The sequence below is a fragment of the Penaeus chinensis genome, chromosome 29 (assembly GCF_019202785.1).
Source record: "Penaeus chinensis breed Huanghai No. 1 chromosome 29, ASM1920278v2, whole genome shotgun sequence".
NCBI classification, from domain to species: domain Eukaryota; kingdom Metazoa; phylum Arthropoda; class Malacostraca; order Decapoda; family Penaeidae; genus Penaeus; species Penaeus chinensis.
Genome location: NC_061847.1, coordinates 17859264 through 17866763, shown reverse-complemented (window position 1 = coordinate 17866763; position 7500 = coordinate 17859264). Strand labels below are relative to the sequence as shown.

General features: G+C 43.7%; 1 protein-coding gene and 1 pseudogene across 3 annotated transcripts in view; both read left to right on the top strand.

Annotated features, from left to right (window-relative positions):
• Positions 1-7500, top strand: part of LOC125040396 — a 10365-nt pseudogene that overhangs the window by 2748 nt on the left and 117 nt on the right.
• The window catches only part of LOC125040670 (endoplasmic reticulum membrane sensor NFE2L1-like), a 77892-nt gene continuing 71772 nt past the window's right edge, over positions 1381-7500 (top strand). The window contains exon 1 of one of the 3 annotated variants that reach the window (XM_047635348.1): positions 1381-1473. The gene's annotated coding sequence lies outside the window, so the exon portion shown is untranslated. Of the gene's footprint in view, positions 1474-1718; positions 1761-1811; positions 1928-7500 lie in introns of those variants that run through there. The other 2 variants (XM_047635344.1, XM_047635347.1) reach the window with 2 other exon arrangements.

Here is a 7500-nt window from a genome sequence, read left to right as displayed (position 1 = left end):
GGAAAGAAGGAAGGGATAGGAGGAAGAGGAGGAGATGCTAACCGCCTGGGAAGTCTCAACCTCAGGGTCGTCCAAACCTTTATCAGTCGACGCGAGGGCCTCCGTTGGAAGTGGTCACGTGATCTGCTGCTTGCTTTGCTTGCCTGATTCTGCCTTCTCATACTATCCTTGGACACGTGATTGAGGGTGAGTAGGAAGAAGGCGATAATGGGGAAATACATGAATACAAAAAATGCGAAGCGATAGAAAGGAAAACAGAGCACGTAGACTGAGAACATGAAACTAGAAGACAAGAGACAGAAAAGGGAAGGAAAAGGAGGGAGATAAATAAGAAAAGAGGGAGACGAAGGAAGATACGAAAAGGAAAATGAGACAGGAAGAAGGATGACGAGGAGAAACAAAAATAAAAAGAGATGAGGACGGAGGGAGAGAGAGAGAGAATGAGCGGGAGGAACGAAATAAGAGACAAGGGGGAAACAGGGACGGAGAGAAAGTTGGTATTGTTCACCTGTTCAGCAAAAGTTATAATACTTAAATGTGGCACAGATGACAATGGTAAAATTTGTTGCGGGCACAGTGTCGGAGAAAGTATTTCCCTCGACAGGTGCAATACATTCTTGACGTGGAGATATATTCCATATTAAGATATTAATTACAGTGTATATCTAATGTTTAATCAAAAACAGACTCCTGATAACTGAGCTACTAAGTTCGATTAGGGTTTCGATAGGAGCGACAGTCGTCATGAGAGCTTCAATACGTTAAAAGAGACGTGTAAAAAGCCTGTAGATAATGCCATCGACTCCTTCCACTGTGCTTTAATACTGCTCTAATTGTGAACTGAAGATAAAACGGCAACGTAGTGTGAATGAGAGTGTGTCCCCTGGAACTTAACCCAAGAGTAGTGATAGAGGTGCGCGCGTCATGCGTATTCAGGGGCCCCGCTACTACACCGATGACCAGAGTTTTGGGTTGGCCCCGTGAGGAGCTGCTCGACGTCCCTTCGGCCGAGGTTTTCTCCGTGTATCATTGAATTAACCGACTTTTCTAAATCGACAGTTAGCTCATTGGTAAGAAGTTGTTTCGCTGATATCCTGACTAACTGTTTTTAACAGTTAGATATTCCTAAAGGTGTTTGTTAAGTCAAATTTATAGTAAGATGTAGAGTGTTATTCGTTTCAAGGTTTCTGATAGTTAAGCATGACGATGCACGTTTACGTAGTGTATTTTGGTGGGTAATTATTTTTTGCTTTTCATTTGCAGATCACATTCGGAAAAATGGAAGGCCCAGTTATTGAAGAACTTCCTGTTATGAGGAGTTTGTCTCCATCGACCGTGTTCGGGGAACCTATAGAGATCGACTTCAGTCAAACGCTAATACAAGATCCATCGAAAGTTGTCCAAATTACTCCTAGCCAAATGTCTGTTTCTTCCCCGGGAAAGTCAAGGAAAAGGAAGAAACAGTCGAAAAAAGTAAGTAATCATATTTAAATATTTATGTATCTTCTTTTAAGTTGACTTTCGCAGAGTACAGACACCAATTTTATATAGTCGCGTAATTTAAACAAGCGCGAACTCCTCACTACATCGCCAACAATGACGTCATCGTACTCCAGCCAATCGTAACGACCGGATGGTTGCGTCATAATACTTCGGCCAATCACGACAACCTGAAGGAAACGTCATCACAGTCCAGCCAATCACAGTCCGCTCTGGGTTTGTGTGTTGTGTATCGTTCAACCTTGCTGATTCACAAGGAGGTGGCGTGGATATTCTTAAGATTTTAGTGATATTTTGCGGCTTGTGGACCTTGTAAATTACTCATTGGATACAGCACGAGTGATGAATAAGTGCAGATCTTGAAAATCATAATACAGAATCGTAAAAGAGGCCTGAAATTCCATACTAGTGAAATGTCAAGAGACCGGTGTGTGTTGTCATGCAGTGTTTTGTTTGTGTGGCGGTCTTGTGAACAACGTTAATTCATATATTTGCGAAAAGTGTGAAGATCTCGCTACACCAATGGAGAAAAGGGAAGCCACTACATTTGTGAGACCCAGAAATGCTTGAAAAACCATGTGAAGGTCTAGAATGTTCCATGTTTACCATACGACTCCGTTTTCTATGAGATGTGTTTTAGAAAAAAGCAGGAAAAATAATGCCATATATATATATCGTATGGTAATTTTACGTCTTTAGTAATGTCACGGTGTAGCACTAATCATGATATGTGTGATTAAGTATGTGGTTTATCCCATCTGAAAGGGATACATTCAATGAAATGAAGTGCGGAAAAAAGAAGAAACGTTTATGGTGATTTATTGAAATGTATATTTTGAAGTGTTTTCTCTTGTGAGAATCCTCATAGTAGTGTCTACAGCTTCTCTTCTTGCAAGCAAATAAAACATTAGGAATCCCCGTGAGAAGTGGGGAAACCTTAGTTCGCGAGACCCCCATAAGGTCACCACTATATCCACAAATAGACTAAATGGATTACTGTTTTTGTTACATATTGAGTATTATGCAATATCGGAAGGTATTATTTACAGTGGGATTTGAGTGTTCTTCTGTACACTCATTTGTGCCTTGGTTTCTTCCGTGTGTGTGGCAGTGCGTGTGACAACGCTGCCTGTGAACGTTTCGATCTGGAAATGAACGTGGTGTGGCTCGTGGACAAAGAGGGCTCGTCCTCAAGTGTGCGGCCCTGGGCAGTTACATTAATAGCTCGGCAAAAGCACGATAAACCGGACGCTGTTATGAAATTCTAATACTCTTTTTTTATATCTCAAGTCGGATTTTGTAGCAAGTCTTGGTCGTATTTCATGATTTAATGATCGATTTGCCAGCTGTCAGCTTTACCGCATTTGGTACACCGTTACTTATCAGCAATATCTAATCGTCACCTGGGACAGGGAGATCAATGTCCGGAGCCCGTCACAAGGACAGTTTAGATAAAAAGCATCTAAAAAAGTTGTTCTTGGTGTATGATATATTGCATACAGGTTTAAGTCACCTTATGCTTGATTATATGTTTATTTATTGTTTATTTACGAACGAAAATATATAAAAGACACACAATACACAGATATTATCTTAGATATGCACATACACACATGCACATACACATATATACACACACAAACATATGCATACACACATGCACACACACATGCACACATATGCACACATATGCACACTCACATGCACACTCACAAGCACACATATGCACACACACATACATACATATGCACACACACATACATACATATGCACACACACATACATACATATGCACACACACATACATACATGCACACACACACACATACATACATGCACACACACACACATACATACATGCACACACACACATACATACATGCACACACACACACATACATGCACACACACACACACACACACACACACACACACACACACACACACACACACACACATACATACACACACACACACACACACACACACACACACACACACACACACACATATGCACACACACACATACATACATGCACACACACACACATACATACATGCACACACACACACACATACATACATGCACACACACACACATACATACATGCACACACACACACACATACATACATGCACACACACACACACACACACACACATACATACATGCACACACACACACACACACACACATACATGCACACACACACACACACACACACACACACACACATATGCACACACACACACACACATATGCACACACACACATATGCACACACACACATACATACATGCACACACACACATATGCACACACACATATGCACACACACACATACATACATGCACACACACACACACATACATACATGCACACACACACATACATACATGCACACAGACACATACATACATGCACACACACATACATACATGCACACACACATACATACATGCACACACACACACATACATACATGCACACACACATACACGCATATGCACACACACGCATATGCACACACACATACACGCTTATGCACATACACATACACGCTTATGCACACACACATACACGCTTATGCACACACACATACACGCTTATGCACACACACATACACGCATATGCACACACACATACACGCATATGCACACACACATACACGCATATGCACACACACATACACGCATATGCACACACACATACACGCATATGCACACACACATACACGCATATGCACACACATACACGCATATGCACACACACATACACGCATATGCACACACACATACACGCATATGCACACACACATACACGCATATGCACACACACATACAAGCATATGCACACGCATATGCACACACACATGCACACACATGCACACACACATGCACACACACATGCACACACACATGCACACACACATACACACACACATGCACACACACATGCACACACACACATACACACACATGCACACACACACATGCACACACACATGCACACACACATGCACACACACATGCACACACACATGCAAACACACATACACGCATATGCACACACACATACACGCATATGCACACACACATACACGCATATGCACACACACATACACGCATATGCACACACACATACACGCATATGCACACACATACACGCATATGCACACACACATACACGCATATGCACATACACATACACGCATATGCACACACACATACACGCATATGCACACACACATACACGCACATGTACACACATACACGCATATGCACACACACATACACACATATGCACACACACATACACGCATATGCACACACGCATATGCACAGACACATATGCACACACGCATATGCACACACGCATATGCACACACACATATGCACACACTCATATGCACACGCATATGCACACACGCATATGCACACACGCATATGCACACACGCATATGCGCACACGCATATGCACACACACATATGCACACACGCATATGCACACACGCATATGCACACACACATATGCACACACGCATATGCACACACACATATGCTCACACGCATATGCTCACACGCATATGCACACACACATACACGCATATGCACACACGCATACACGCATATGCACACACATACACGCATATGCAAACACATACACGCATATGCAAACACGCATATGCACACACGCATACACGCATATGCACACACGCATACACGCATATGCACACACGCATATACGCATATGCACACACATACACGCATATGCACACACATACACGCATATGCATACACACATACACGCATATGCACACACATACACGCATATGCATACACACATACACGCATATGCACACACATATGCACATACACACATAAATGCACGTACACATATGCACATACACACACATATGCACATACACACATATGCACATAAACACATATGCACATAAACACATGTACATATACACATAGGCACATACACACACATATGCACATACACACATATGCTCATACAGACATATGCACATACACACATATGCACATAAACACATATGCACATACACACATATGCACATACACACACAAATATGCACATACACACATATGCACATACACACAAATATGCACATACACACACAAATATGCACATACACACAAACATATGCACATACATACACATGCACACACACACAGGTACATACACACACATGCACCCACACCCACACACACTAATATATTCACACACATATATGCATACACACATATGCACACACACATATGCACACACACATGTACACACACATGCACACACACATGCACACACATGCACACACACATGCACACACACATGCACACACATACATACGCACACACACACATACGCACACACACAAACGCACACACACACACAAACGCACACACACACACAAACGCACACACACACACAAACGCATACACACAAACGCACACACACACACAAACGCATACACACACATTCACACACACACACACGTGTGTGTGTGTGTGTGTGTGTGTGTGTGTGTGTGTGTGTGTGTGTGTGTGTGTGTGTGTGTGTGTGTGTGTGTGTGTGTGAGAGAGAGAGTAAGTGAGTGAGTGTATGTATGTGTATGTTTATGTATATGCAAATGTATATGTATATGTATGTATGCATATATGAGTGTGTACCATGTAAATTAATAAATTAATAAGTGTGTTTGTAAATATAGTGTGTGAATTTAGTCTTCCGTCTCCTTTGTGCGAGAGGAATGTGCCGTTTGCTTTAAGACCGGCGAGCCTGACGCGAGCACCTGTTAGCGTGCTCGGTTCATTAGATTCAAATGGACGCGCGCGTGGACGTCTCCGGGCGAGGCTATAACTTATTCGTCAGAAGTAGCGTGAATTACGTCCTCTTCCAGTATTGACGTGGCCTAATTCAGTGATTTTTTTTTTTTTTTTTTTTTTGTTTCTGATCAGAAGGAGCTTACTTTTTGTCATATGCGTTATTTAACAGCTCGATATTTTTAGCTTTTATTGGCGCAGCAATCTTCCCTTCCACGGTTCCTTCAGTGCCAGCCCCTCTCGATCCCTTTTCTTTGTTTTTCGTTTCGCATTTCTTTCTCCTCCTCTCCCTCCCTCTCTCTCCTCCTCTCCCTCCTCTCTCTCCTCCTCTCCCTCCTCTCTCTCCTCCTCTCCTCTTCTCCTCTTCTCCTCTTTTCCTCCTCTTCCTCTTCCTCTTCCTCTCCTCCTCCTCTTCCTTTTCCTCTCCTCCTCCTTCCCTTCTTCCTCCTCCTTCCCTTCTTCCTCCTCATTCCTTTCCTCCTCCTTCCCTTATTCCTCCTTCCCTTCTTCCTCCTCCTCCCCTTTCTCCTCCTCCCTTTCTTCTTCTCCCTCATCCCCTTCTTACTGCCGCTCTTCTTCCTCTTCCTTTTCTTCCTCTCCTCCTCTTCTTCTTCCTCCTCCTTCCTTTCTTCTTCCTCCCCTTCCCCCTCATCCTCTTCCTCCTCCTCCAACTACTACGACTGCTGCTCCTGCTATTACTCCTACTACTAAAACTATTTCTCCTCCTATTCCTCCTCCTCCTATTCCTCCTCCTCCTATTCCTCCTCCTCCTATTCCTCCTCCTCCTATTCCTCCTCCTCCTATTCCTCCTCCTCCTATTCCTCCTCCTCCTATTCCTCCTCCTCCTATCCCTCCTCCTCCTATTCCTCCTCCTCCTATTCCTCCTCCTCCTATTCCTCCTCCTCCTATTCCTCCTCCTCCTATTCCTCCTCCTCCTATTCCTCCTCCTCCTATCCCTCCTCCTCCTATCCCTCCTCCTCCTATCCCTCCTCCTCCTATCCCTCCTCCTCCTATTCCTCCTCCTCCTATTCCTCCTCCTCCTATCCCTCCTCCTCCTATCCCTCCTCCTCCTATCCCTCCTCCTCCTCCTCCTCCTCCTCCTCCTCCTCCTCCTCCTCCTCCTCCTCCTCCTCCTCCTCCTCCTCCTATTCA